Here is a 15384-nt window from a genome sequence, read left to right on the forward strand (position 1 = left end):
TTCATCTCTTTATGAATAAAGATATGAAGGATGTGGCCCAAGGCTATTTTCATGCAGTCTTCCTACTGCTCCTGTGCACACCAGAGTCCCCTCCAGAGACTTGCTTCCTCAGTATTTCTGGGATAGAGGAAAACACAATATCCCTATGATACAAAAGGGCCAGGGCATTGACTCCACAATTATAGGTTACTCTTTTTCAGCCCAAAGCACCAGAAGCCAGAAAATCTGGTTCCAGTCCCTGTTTTTGAGTTACTGCATTTTGACTTTTTGACCACAAAGTTTTAACCTTTTATGCCTTCGTTTCATTATCTATAAAAAGGGGATATCACTACCTCCCAAACTGAGGATGGTTGTGATTGTAAATGAGATCAGAGTTTAAAACCACCTTGTGCACTGGGATCCACTAGATCTTTGTGATGAGATCTAATTGAGTTTGCTTTTAGTTTATCTGCTTCCTGATACACTATAGTTACAGGAAGTTAGAGTAGTTTTGTTTTTGTTTTGTTTTGTTTTGTTTTGTTTTTTAATGGAGACTCTCTTGCATAGATATTAAACAGTGATGGTTTGGTTTAGAGATCAACTTTTAATAGGGCAAAATTCAGTGTTTGCAAACCAAAGTGGAAATTGTTTGCTTCACTGCCTTTCCTTTTCAATCTCCCACCCGAACCATCATCACTAGCTTATGAGCCCTAATTACTGTGGGTGGAGAACAGAGTGGCTCCGTTCCACCATTGATTAGAATGAGATCCAATTATCAAATGACGGTTTATTAAAGTCTGTGTTTCTGCCTAGCTGCTTCTTGCCACCCAGCAATTTGCCCTTGACAGAAACACTGCCCCTGGAAGCACGAGAGATCATTGTTAACTTCTTATGTACATCGGGGCTGAACACAGTTTCTAGCAGGCATGGGAAAAGAGCGTGGGGAAAGAAAATGCTGAAAGGAAATGAGTTTTCAGACAGAAGACTGAGATTTCCATGTGACAAGGGTACAATTTCTTGCCTTGAATGAAAGAACAGAGCCCTGATTCCTTACGAGTCGCAGGTGACCCCTATCTCTGACGGAGGATAAGAAAGCAATCACCCTCCTCCACCGTGGAATGGACCCTTCATTTTGAAACCAGGCTGGTGTGCTGATTAGTTCAGCTAAGTGACTCTGAAGAGACCCATTTGTTTAGCACTACGTGTAATTTTAAAGGAAAGGACGCGTCAGCAGCAGGGAGGAGAGTCAAATGAGGTCACTCATGAAATAGCAGGAGAAATTTGCCAGTGCCTCTGCCTTGTTTTATTCTTTTCCATCTCCACTGACCTACGTGCCGGAAAACTGATGCACCAACCCAATGGAACGTTCATTTTCTCATTCTTTGAATGACCAGGCCTGCTCCCCAGTGCCCTCAAAAATGGATCTTCATTTCTCTGTTGGTAGGGACACTGCACTTAACCCGGAATATTACAGCAGTTTTCACCTGCAGCGCCTCCGTCCATATAAGCTGGTTCTATTATGGAAGCCCCACATGTTCGAAAATCCCATCTCTGATACGTGTCTCCTTTGCGTGCTTTGTAAAATAACGGCCATCCTTGCAGAAATTGGGGGATATCCTAAGCAGGCAGTTTTGAGGTTTTCAACATCACAGTCCAAAGAAGTGACCAAGTGCTGCATTTTTACCTCTGGGATACTCTCATTTAAATTAGTTTATGCTCTGAAAAGGTACCTGATGCTTCAAAACATGGCAACTGAATCTGATTTCACTTAAGCAACACAGTGTAGTAAAGGTTACATTAATTATCAAAAATTATTAATTTTGATACTAACATTTTTTGTGAGAAAAAAAATCTAAAAAGAAACTACAAAGGGCAAGCCTCATCATTCCTTTCTCTTCAGTTCCAAAATATTGAAAATGTACCCATATCATGGTTGCAATCACTTTGTATTAGAAATCCCTTGATTAAGCTTTATTCCCATCAATTCAGTGAGAATCTGTGCCTTGAGACTTTGACTTAGTCATGACCTTGACTTCCCTGGGTTCTAGCAGAAGGCTGGTATTTGGCAAGCCCTCAAAAGGTTGAATTGAATAAACACATAACTCTATATGAGTTACATATTTTGAGTTTTCAAAATAAAAGCAAATAAATTAAGTAGAAATCTGGAGTTTTCACTCACATGGTTTCCTTCATATGTTACAGCCTTATACTTTTCTGTATAAAACCCTTATCATCTTATACCCTGCCGATTACTTATTGCTTGTGGTTATCAGCTTATGGAGCACTACTTTAGGGAGGTTGTGGTAGGTCTCACTGACTCCAGCATTTCTGAGCCACTTAAAAGCATTTAAGAAATGAAAGATAGGGATTGGGGATAGGTTATTTTTGTTTTATTTTTCTCAGGGAATAGTAACAGGAGCATATATAGGAATTCACAGTTCAGTTCCATGTGTGTTTGCGTCTTTGTGGCATTTGATCTGTTTGAACCTTTCCCGGGCCATCTGGCTTTCAAAAAAATCAATTGTCAAAGGTTTGAGAATGGAAATATTCCCCAGATGAGCACTGTCCATGTAACTTTTGTGTGTACTTGGTGTGGAGTCCACTTTGTCTATTTGAAAGGCAAAAGAAAGGCTTAGAAAAGAAATTGGTTTGTAAGATGCCCTTGGTAGGGGGCACCCAGTTGGATTAATCAGTTAAGCATCTGCCTTCCACTAGGGTCATGATCCCAGGGCCCTGGGATTGAGTACGCATTGGCCTCCCTACTCAGCGGGGGAAACTGCTTCTCCCTCTGTCACTCCTCCTACTTGTGTGCTCTCTCTCCCTCTCTCTCTCATAAATAAAATCTTTAAAAAGAAGAAGAAGAAGAAGAAGAAGAAGAAGAAGAAGACGACGACGACGACTACGACGAAGACGCCCTTGGTAAGAGTCAAATCCAGCATCTGACTTGACAAGATTAACACCATCTTTCCAGGCTCCTCTTCCTTCATCTATAAAAATGGAAGTAATATATTCTTTGGTAAGAATACTTAAAAATTAAATGTTACAATAATTTATCCATTCATTCCTTCATTTAGAATTTTCCAGGCTTTTTTGAGAGCCAAGAACCTGCTCCTATATAGTTTATGGTCTAGTTGGAAATTCATTCAAGTACTGTATAGTGACAACCCAAGACATCTTCTGGAGAAAAGAACTGAATTCTGTAGGAACATTAGCATTCCCTTTGAACAGTCTCCAAGGAGGCTGACCTGGATGACATGCCGTAGCGGACCCCTTGCCTTAAGCCAAGATGAGATGTGAATCATGAGGAGAAGCTTTCCAAATGAAGGAGCAGTGGGGGAAGTGAGTCAGTTAGAGAGATCAGTGGGGCCCAGAGGGCTGTGAGGGCGGGGAGAAGAACTGAATGGGCAGTGGGGCAGGGGAGCTTTGATGAATGGGTATGCTGATGAGAGATGACACTGAAGAGGTAGGCAGGGGACAATCTTATAATCCCTGCACACCATGTTAAATATTTTATATCAAGACCTTGTAACAAATGCTAACTCCCTTTCAAATGTATTGGCATTATGTTTCCTACAGTTAAACTGAAACAGAAATGTATTTCTTGAATCATGTCCACTGTGATTGTTTAGCTAAGCTGGGTGACCTACAGCCTAGCTTCTCCATTCTCAGCCCTGGTTCCTAGGACACTGTTGGTGTAACCACCCAAGGTAGTGGGCTCCAGTTATTTTAGAATCCTAGGATTGGCAAGGATGCCCACCATTCTGTACCAGATGTTCTTCTCTCTGGTTGGCATACACTGAGCACAAGAGGACCATCCTATTATACAGATTCCCTGAGCTTAGAGTCTCTACCTGTGCAGTTTAATCCCTTCTCTATATTTCTCCGTCTTGGGTAAAGAAGTATCATGGGTATTGGAAACAAGTGAGATACCTAGAAAGAATGGAAGACTAAAAAGGAATTATGGGGGTAGGGGTAAAAAACAATAAAAATTTGAAACCAGGGCTCAGAATAATTATTTTTCCAAAGCTCCCAAATTCAGTTGGCCACAAAACCTAAAGGATTCTATCATAAAATATATGTATTTTTATTTTATTTTATTTTTTTTTTAAAGATTTTATTTATTTATTTATTTGATAGAGAGAGATCACAAGTAGACGGAGAGGCAGGCAGAGAGAGAGAGAGAGAGGGAAGCAGGCTCCCTGCCGAACAGAGAGCCCGATGCGGGACTCGATCCCAGGACCCTGAGATCATGACCTGAGCCGAAGGCAGTGGCTTAACCCACTGAGCCACCCAGGCGCCCATAAAATATATGTATTTTTAAATGCTTCCTTGTTTCCATCCCCACTGTTATTACCTTGGATCAGACTAATTCTTTTTTTCTAAGATGTTTTTTAAAAAAATATTTATTTAAGAGAGATAGAGATCACAAGTAGGCAGAGAGGCAGGCAGAGGAAGAGGGAGAAGCAGGATCCCCGCCAAGCAAGGAGGCCAATGCGGCGCTCAGTCCCAGGACCCTGGGATCATGACCCGAGCTGAAGGCAGAGGCTTAACCCACTGAGCCACCCAAGCGCCCCCAGACTAATCCTTTACCTAGTGATTTCTGCAATAGAACCTTGGCTTCTCTGTCTATTATGTTAACCAATATTCCAAATGCTATCAGACCAACCTTTCTTCAGTACAAAACTGGATCCTACTCTCCTAGCTAATGTTCATCAATAACTCCCTTAAAAAAAACAAGTGGCATTTAGTAGGTGTGTTTATGCTACTAGGTCTGCCTAAAGGGATGCTCAGATGGTTTGCATTCTGTGTGTGGTGTAGATGAACCAAGCATTTGCAGTACACTGGTGACTCTGACCTTTTCCCCTTCTTCATGTCAAACGCTAGTGGATTGTGGCATGGTGGTGGACAATTGCTGTTCCAGTCCACAGGATCCACTAAACAAATCATATTTCATTGTAATGAGGGTGAATGACACAGAACTGTGCTAGCAATCATGCTTAGCACTTTCCATGCAATAGTCTATTTGGTTTTCATAATCATGCTTTGAGGTATGTGGTGTTTTAATCTTTATTTTATATGTTGAAAAACTAAGGTTTGGGCATTTTTAAACTTTCCAGTCAGTAAGTAAAACAGTTTGAATTCAGATGTAGACAAGTTATTGCCAGAATGGGCAATCTTAACCACTGTTGTATACTTCTGGTCAGTATCATTTGGCTTGAATTAAGGTAGATACCACTAAATCCTTGACAACATTGTGTTATAATGAAATTCCACTTAAAAAATGCCTGCATTGTGGTGCCTGGGTGGCTCATGTAGTTAAGTGCCTGCCTTCAACTCAGCTCATGATCTCTGGGTCCTGGGATCAAGCTCCTTGTTGGGCTCCTGGCTCAGTGGGGAGCCTGCTTCTCCCTCTCCCTCTGTTCCTTCTCCTTCCCTGCTCACTCCCTCTATCTCTGTCTGTCCCAAATCAATAAATAAAATCTAAAAAAAAAAAAAATTCTTGTGATGGCAGAAACTAAAATTCAGCCATGACCTACCCAGAGGTCAGGTTCTCAAAGCCTCTTGCTTGGTTTGCGTCTTTCCAAAAGAATCTTGAGTTAATCCCCCTGCCCCATCTTCTTGCTTCCCCAGAACAATCTTACCAGTCCTTTGAGATTTTGCTAAAAGCCCAGCACACTATCTTCTAGGAGCATTATTATGTAGCCTTAGTAACATGAACTGAATAAAAATGGACACATTACACAGTCTAGGTTCCTCCAACAGTGATTGGAAATAGATCGAAAGAGCCGAGGCACTAACTCAACCAGCCATTCCATCATCAGCTTGTCTCAGGGTAGTAATAAAGTTCTTGGTCTGCTAAATTTATGGAGTAGAAGTGCGAGCACAGCCTCCCAGTGGTACCCATGGCTTTGAACAGGTCAATAACAGTGGTCTGGAGGTCTGCACGCTGACCGTTATAAGCACCATGCGGACTCACCAATGTGCTGTCACTAACAATTGCTTCCACATTAGCTCCTTAGCTGGAAGGATAAATCAGGCTGCCTAAGGAAGGGGTTTTACATCAGATGGCATGAGAGTATTTCTTATGTGGAAGTGTAAGATTAAAGATTTAACTCCCAAGTACTCTCTGTATTTATACACTCCACTAGCTTAGCCAGCAACTCCGGACCATGAAAGACTGGTGCAACCATGAGTCACCTTCTCATCTGATTCCAGGCATGACTTCTATCTTTATGAGGACAGTGGTGCCCTGTGCTGCAATGGAAAAACATCCTTATGTTCTATGAGCTATGCAGTTATTAAGCATAGGACGCCCAAGTCCCATTCTAAGTTTACAGTGGCTGTCGTAATACAGTTGACTTTATATCAAATCTGAGGGCCAGTCGGTCCTTGAAGGATCGTGCTTGCTCGGCCACTAGATCTTGGCAGGTGCCATTTCATCTGCCTCAGTTGCATTTCCTTCCACTTTGCCTGGTTAACTCCCGCTCTTCTTTCAAATGGTTGTGTAGAAACTCTGCTTCAGGAAAGCCTTCTCAGACTTTCCTGACAATCTCTACCTGCAGTGCTCCATATGAACCTTCATTTCAGTGCAATAAATAAATGTGGTGAATCCTGCATTCATGTGTGTCTCCCTCACTAAGCTGGATGCCCTTGGGAGGTCAGGCCCCTTGTGCTATTCAGTTACATCCTCAGTAGTAAAAACAACATTCAGCACTCAGTAGAAAAGCAATAGTTATTGCAACCAAAAATATAATGAAAAAATACATTCAAAAGTATATGCTACCTTATAAAAGTCGTGAGAATGATTCCATATTAAATTCTATAATCATTCATTTGGTTTTTTGTTTGTTTGTTTATTTGTTTGTTTTATCCTAACAAGTATTTCTCAATCTTGCACTATTTTCCCAGTGTTTGCTAGGATCTGGGTCTACCAAGGTAAATAAAGCAAACATAAATTAAAAACCTTTAATTTCTCTCATTCCTTCTTTTTCTCTGAAAGAATATATATTTATCGAGTAAAAATCAAATAGTATACATCCTTACCCTCTATTTGCATATCAGTGTTTGATGGCAACCTTTGTGTTTGTTGTATTTGAAAGTACAGAAAATTAATCCATAAAAAGTGATCTTTTACAACTGATCAAAAAAGCAGGTATTTTTTTTTTTAAGGAACTCCTGACTTTGTAATTGATTTTCAAGATCCATGAGTTCTAATGTAATTTCACAAAAACAACATAAACAAATGAACGAAATGCCCATCTCTTTTGTAGGCTGGGAATGATGTGTTTTTAATGACTTTATCTTTAAATGTTAAATAGGAATTTCTTCCCTCTAGCAATCAGGGCCTTAGGAAACCACTGCCTAACAGTGGTTATGTCCAAGTAAGATGAGCATGTGCTAGTGAAAAATTAGGTATTTGGATACTCCATTTATGCATGCATTTTATATGTATGATGTATTCATATATAACAGAGCAGTCTGGAGCAACAGTTGTATGTTAAAGGAGAAAAACTTGGATTCTCACAGCAGTATGTGGAATAAGAGCCAAACGTAACAAAGTACATCTGCTCGCTTTCTAGAGAGACCTAAAAAATTAATTTTTCTGCAAACTAGACCAAATTTGTATTGAATTCCTCCGTATAAGCAAGTTAAGATTGATCATAGGTAGCTTTTATTCACATGATTTTTATTGGCCACTTGCTTGTTTAGGGGAAATGGAGAAACAGCACAGCACATCTCTAATAAGAGTTTACTGAGTTTGCACACCTTTAAACCAGAGCAAGATGTACCACTAGCTCTGCAGTAATGGGATTTTATATGGCAGCCTGGAACATTCACTCACGGAAAAAATTAGCTGCACAAGAACCTAGATATGAGACAGGTGTATGTTGGTCACTCACAAATGACGTCTGTTCACAATCTTAATAGGACACAGAGAATGGCACACATTTCACATTTGTTCAACAGGTAGGGCATCGTGTAATAGCTCACATGTCCTAGATCAGAGATTCTCAAAGGGTGGTCCCTGGACCAGCAGCAGCAGCCTAACATGAGAACTCTTTAGAAATGCAGAGTCTCAGGCCCCACCCTAAATCTGTTGAATCAGGAACTTGAGGGGTGGGGTCCAGCAGTGTGTGTGTGTGTGTGTGTGTGAGTGTGTGTGTGTGTGTGTGTGTGTGTGTGTGTGTGTGTGTGTTTTAATATGAAGTCTTACAGGCCTTTTCCAGTTCTATTGAGAAATCATTGACATAAATCACTGTCTATGTTTAAGGCATACAGCATGGTGCATTAGTCTGTGATTTAACAGGCCTTCCCGACGGCTCTGATAAATGTTCAACATTAAGAACACCATCCTAGATTCAGGTAAACTGGGCTCAGTCCTGGCGCATACCATGGTAAACTAATTCTTCTTAACTCTTTCAAAAAATACTTCTCCGGTGATTCTAGCTTTAAATGAAATCCAGCTCTTCCTTGAGCTGGATCCTGGAGTTTATATGTGATTCCTTCCAGTGGGATCTACTTATTCTTTACTGTCCTACGTTACTATACAGAATTACATGTGATTTCCCAGATCCCATGCCACGGTTCTGCCTCTGCACATTCTGCCTTCTCTGTCCACCTGCCCTTTCTTACCTGTCCTTCGAATGCTGGTCGGGATCAGGTACCCTCACCTCCAGGAAACTGTCCCAGTAAACTCTCTTCTGAAATAAGACAGTGTTCTGTGCTTCCAGGGGAGCTGATTTCCCTCAGCAGGGTGGTTGTGTTTCATCTCCACTATAAAAACAGTGAGCTTCAAGAGAATAGGAAGTACCCCCTTTTATCTCCTTTGGCTTTGAAATTACCAGAGTATGTTGCATATAGTAGGCATGCAAATGTTTGTCAGATGAATGAATCCATAGACACATTTAATCTGCGCCATGACCCTGTAGGAGAGAGGTAATATATTAGGACATTTAGTCTAATTATAACACAATACATGCTCACTACAGAAAATATGGAAACTATTAAATAGTGTGAAGTATAAAATAAAATCAATTTATACTTTTACCACGCAGAGGTAATTCCTCTGTATGATAAAAAGTATAACATGGTAAGAGTTAATATTCTGGAGCCTTTATTTCTAATCATTCTGTTCACATTGAAACAAAAAGTGCTAAGATTGTAGTTACATGCTATTTACTTTCCAGGCTTGTTTTCTGTCACTTTCTTTTATGCAGCACGAGGTCTACCAATAACCTTCATTGGTTTCCATCTGTTTGAAAATGCTCTCCTCTTCATACAAGGCAGTCACCCTTTCTTCTCTTGAAGAATAATCTTCTTTGCTTTCCCAGGCAATAATTCAGTTTTTGTTCCCTTTGTGACTCTTTCTCTGAGACCATCAAGTTGACTTATTTATCACTTCTCTGTGCTGATCTGCAACCTGACACAAGTATCTCTTACAACCTTTAGATACCTTTTAAGTATGTGCTCACTGGATGCTTTACCTGTTCAACACCGAGCATCTCACCTTTGCCTCTTCTCCAAAACTTTTCCTTCTCCCTCCTTCTTGTCCCTTCCTACCCTGATTCTTCACTTGTGATTTGACATATTGGCACTATACCTGATACAGATGAGCAGAGAGAAGTATATGTAAGTTACATTAATTGCCCAAGGACACACTGGTATGCCTCTTTTTAAAGGAGAAAAAAAAAAACAAAACAATAGTTTGCAGTGTCTTTCAAATAAATGAAATACACATGAACCAGTTTTACACCTACAGGACTTATTTGCAACATTTATGCTCCAAAATGAAATTAAGCATTACCCACCACCAGAGTGGCTTACCAGCGAAGAGTTGATGCTGCCTTTAGCCATGAGCTGCAGTCAGAAATTCCCTGAAAACTGGCTTTGTTTCAGGCAAAGCTCTTGCAGGCACCAACTCACCTGTCTACACATGGTCTACACAGAGGGCAGAGTAGATTGCATCAGTGGCCAGGTGTGTTAATTTTGTTAAGGCCAACAAAGAGGCAGAGGAGAAGAGAGCTCTTGTCAGATCAAGGTTTTGTTCATATTGTTCTCCTTACCCTCTTCCCCTTCTTCCTCAGTTCACATTGCTGAACCATACTTGTTCTAGCTTCTCATTGAGGAAGACAGGAAAATAAAAGCACTCACTTGTGCGGATAAAAGAGCATGTGCTCCCTGAAGTCATTCCAGCAACGTACAATATAGCTTGCTACAAACATGAGAGCAATGCGTTCTGTCCATAAGGAACATCATCTAGATGCTGCCTTCTGTGCTTTTGGGCTGTTTTCTTGTTTATTTATTTGAAAAAAAGAACAGTAATAAAAACAAGGAGTACATGTTTTTTTTCCTCACCTAAAAATGATCAATAGATAATTGTAAATGAATTTTTCTGAAAGCAACTGGAGAGAGAGTATGCAGTTGCATGAGGTAAGAGAAAATGCAATCTGACAGAGTCCGTTATTAGAATCTGAGGGCTGGAATGTTTCATTTCCTCTTATGACAAGGTATCATGTTAACCCTTTGGCAGAAAATAAACCCCTTGAGTGGACTGTATTGTCAGTCCAGTTTGTCTTTTAGATCAGTCAGTGATATTTATTGAGTGCCTACTGTGTGCATGGGTGGGAATGCCCAAGAACACTTTATGAACATCGTCACTCTAGTAGTTGTCCACAAACACGGGTCCAAGCGAGTTCTCTGAGACTATGCTTCAAAGAGAACTGAACTAGAACCAGCAACGCCCCCCTTACCCCCAATATGCAGTATAAAATAAAACAAGTGACAAAAAGTCCAATTCAAGATTTCTATGATTGGTTTCTCTAACTAGTATCAAGGAACTGGGAATGATTAAACCAATGTTTCTCAAATTTTGGCTTGTCAAGGCCCAAAGCCCCATATTTCTGAATCTAATACTTTTTAAGTGATACAGAACCCCAGTTTGAGAAATACTGTTCTGTACCATTCCCCACAAAACATTTTTTTACAATATATGAACAGTAATAACCAATGTTAACTTGCTCATAGACTCTTTTTTCTTTGTCATTAATTGGAATGCCATTAGGGCAATAAAACTTGAGTATAATATGTTCCTAGTTAGCTCACCCACTCCTAGACGTAATTTCTCAGGAAAATTACATGGTTTAATTATACTTAGTGAGGGAGTATGAACAGTAGTGCCATCATTTGTTCGCACAACCACTTGTTTATTTAACATGTAATGTGGCGCCATAGTTAGATCCTGTGCTAAGGATCGGGGATAAAAAAGATGAGAAAGGCCTGAACCATTCTTTTAGAGAATCAGAATCAAGTGGGGATGACAAGGAAATATAAAACTATGAGATATGGTTGTGCAGTGATAACAGGGAGCTCACAGAAGGAGCTCCACCTTCACCCCAGGTCAGGAGACGCTTCAAGAGTAGTTGGTGACTGTGCTGTGTTGGAAGGTAAGGAGGCTCATTCCTCTCATGGAGTCGGAGCATGGCTCCCAGAATGATGAAATGAGATTGAGCAGCTTTTTAGCAAGGGCCATGCCACAATGCTAATGAAGGGATAAGAGTGCCTACATTAGGGATCAGCACTCTGAGTCTGAATTGTGGCCTAGTCAAGTCAACAACCTGCATGACCTTAGGGGTATACCTCAACTTCTCTGAGCTCCATTTTCTCATTTGCAATATATGGATAATAATAGTGCTGGGGTTAGTTACACTGAGGATCCACTTCAAGATAATGCATTTAACATCCCGAGTACACTAACTACCCTGTACATAAATAGTATTCTCTAAATAGGAGTGAAAATAGTAATGACTCTGAAATGAATTGAGTACAAGTTACAACCTTACACTGAAGGACTGGAAAGGTAAGATTTGGTCGTTGGTAAAAGGGCTATAAAATGGATTTTAGCAGCAGACTTGGTCATCATACTCCTAGAACATCTATACATTTTGATTGTAAGCTAGAGATTCTATGCAGCCCTCTGAGTATTTGTTGAACTTCCTGTTTGAAAGAGAACATAAGAAAATTTTACCCAGTTCTTAGTAGAAGTAACCCAAACCCCTAAGAGTATGAATTGCCTGGCTGACCATTTTCAATAGGCCATATGTTCTTGAAAACCTGAGCCATATGTATTCACATCTGTAATCCTAGTTCTTAACACAAACCTCAAACACAGAAGGTGGTAATGCATGAGTATTGAATGAATAAGCAAACCAGGTTTTTCTTTTCTTTTGTTTTGTGTTCTTTTAATTTTTATGGATCACATGGTCAAAATACAAACCAGCCTGAACCATGTATCTGAGACAAAGATAAATTTTTTATAAAGAAAACATGTATTAAAATACTTTACTCATTATGTGCATTTTTAATTATTTAACAGAGTTCCAAAAATTACCATGTAAAAAAGACCTGTGTTCATGATTTTATTTAAATCACCAGCTTAGAGTTAAGTCCCATGACAAGGTGAAATATTCCTCATATTGTCTGCATTATTTTTTCAAGAGAATTAAAGAAGTGTTTGCTGAACTTTCAATTAATGTTGAATTAATAAATGCTCTTGGCTTTGCTGTCCTCAGTATTACCCTTTACCTTGATTCCTTATATAGAATCTGCATGTAAGATTCCTTACATGGAATCTACAGGCATTCGTGATCTCAGTTCTTGGCATTAGGAGTGGGCTCACCACACGAAAGGAGATGCAGGCCAATCATCGTCAAAATATAATTACAGTCTCAAGCTCTTTCCTAACTGCTGCATGCTTTCTCCTTCATGTTCCCTTCAGATGTTCAGCTGTGAGAGCCTTTTCATAGGATTTTGATCGATAAGAGATGGTCCACAGCCTGGCACTATCCCTAAATTAAACAATAATGGTATCTCATCTTAAGATAAGTTTATGCATTTTTCTAGACATTTTTTAGCAATAAGTTGGTACCACTGGGGTCAAAACATTTCCTTGGCATTAGAGAACACAGTTTGTTCGACTATACCCGCTACAGTGTTTTTTGATTTTGTAAATATTTTGGGGGTGTTTGATAATTTTTGTAACATTTTGATTTGCCTGTAATTCAGCTGATATCAAAAGTATAAGGTTTGGACAAGAATGTGCCAGATTCTATGCCTTTATTCTTCCAGTGTATGACTTAGCAGTTAGCATATTCTCCGGTAAGACAATCTCTTTCACTACTAAGGTCAGTTCTAATTCAATAATAAGGATGAGCATCTTTATATGTCATCTGACAAAAATAGAATCTTCAGCCCACGGTGGCCTAATATCAAGATTCTGGGGTTCTAGAATCCTGTAAAAATATTTCACATACTTTGGAATTTATCATTATGTTCTGTGTGGTAAATTTTTATTAATAGGTAGACAGAGTGAAAGGATGAAATAGGTCAAAAAAGGAAAGTTCCATGAGTGACAGTAAAAGGATTTTAAATTAGGATTTGATAATTTTATTAATTTTGTAAATGGGAAAGTAAGTGCTTATGTCTTAATACATTCACTCAAAATTATCTAATGATATCCCTAGCTGCTGCAGAGTGAATGATGGAGTCTCCTTTTTGTGGGTAAGCATGAAAGTCATTAATTTTAATGAGAGTAATGTGTGTGTGTGTGTATGTGTGTGTGTGCTAATGTGGAGATCGTTGGAGTAAGCACCTTAAAAACTTGCACTGGCCTGAGCTGAACGATAAAACCATTATCTTCCAGATCAACAATGCACACTAATAAGGAGGTCTCTGTGTACAGTGGTTACCAAGAAGTTATTAAGTCACTAAGTAAATCTCCAATTTACAACTAGGTGGTGTTGACACTAAGCAGCAGGTCAATTGTCACCATCTTTGATATTTCAAAGGCGATCATTATTCCCAAAAGGAAGGACATCCTTCACTTTATACGGCAGGCAGAGGGAAAAATTATTTTGTATGGCTGATAAATACAGCATAAAATCATATTGTCCTCTGATGAGGAAATAGCATACTCTACGGTCGTTGTCCTTTTGGGCTTCTCCCTACATAGTGGTACTCAGTCTTTTCCGTAAAGCCTCTAGCTGTTTTGAGTCCAAATAACTGGACTGAGGCCCAGAATGTGCATTTTAACCAGAACTTCACAGCGTTTGGGTGCAAGTTTCCAAGGTTTCATACTCTGAACAACACTTCCAGCTGTGCTGGAATTATGTTTTAAATTTATTTATTTATTTTAGAGAGAGCACAACGGGAGGGGCAGAGTGAGGGGAAGAGAGAACCACAAGAGGACTCCTTGCCAAGTGTGAAGCCGAACAGGGGGCTTGTTCCCAAGACTCAGAGATCACTACCTAAGTTAAAACCAAAAGTCGGATACTCAAGCAACTGTACCACCCACATGCCCCCAGAAATATTTTTTAAATGCAATGCTTCAGGATAAAAATTAACAACAAACCCTTGTCTTAGAAGCTATACATTGGAAGTCTGAAGGTCAAGATATACTTAGACAGAAGTATATATGTGTATATTTCTGTCAGTCTTTAAGAAAAGAAATTTCAGGGGCACCTGGGTGGCTCAGTGGGTTAAGCCACTGCCTTCGGCTCAGGTCATGATCCCAGGGTCCTGGGATAGAGCCCCGCATCGGGCTCTCTGCTCCGTGGGGAGCCTGCTTCCCCCTCTCTCTGCCTGCCTCTCTGCCTACTTGTGATCTCTGTCTGTCAAATAAATAAAAATCTTTAAAAAAAGAAAAAGAAAAAATTTATAGCAAACAACAGATTGAAAGCTGCTCTTAAAGTATTATTCCAACGAGGCTTGTCCAGGTTAATGATGGAATACACTGTATCTGTTCACTAGCCCCAGCTCAGAGATCATCAATTTAGAGTAGTGTGAATTGTTTCTTTTCCTTAACTTACTATTACCATTGCTTACTAGTATTCAAGTTCATTTCTTAAAGAAGTATATTATTTCCTTACTTTAAAACACTAAAGTTTGAGCCTTCCGAAGCTTGGGCCTAACTTAATTATCTCTGTATTCCTCAGGAGTAACCTCCAGCCAGGCACATGGTCGTTGCACCTTAAAGGTTGGATATGGCTGGGTGAACCTACATTATGAATATACTTGTTGGTAGCTCTAGCTTCTGTGAGCTATTTTCTTTATTATTATTGAATATTATCTGTATAAGATACAGAAATCAAAGTTGTAGTTAATGATTAGAAAACAAATATTAAGTAAAAGACAACTTTATCTAGCATGCTAGTAATTCATATTCTTCTAGACAGTTATTCATGGAAACAAATTACAGACAACTATATGTAGAAACTGTAGCATTTGTATATTATCTACCATGTGAGGGAAGAAGATTATGGATCCAGAGTCTAGAAGAGTGACAAGCACAAAGTAGGTTATTAGTAAATATTTGTAGAATGATTGAATGAGTGCATAAATGAATGAATT

This window comes from Mustela erminea, chromosome 19 (genome assembly GCF_009829155.1).
Source record: "Mustela erminea isolate mMusErm1 chromosome 19, mMusErm1.Pri, whole genome shotgun sequence".
Taxonomy (NCBI): Eukaryota; Metazoa; Chordata; class Mammalia; order Carnivora; family Mustelidae; genus Mustela; species Mustela erminea.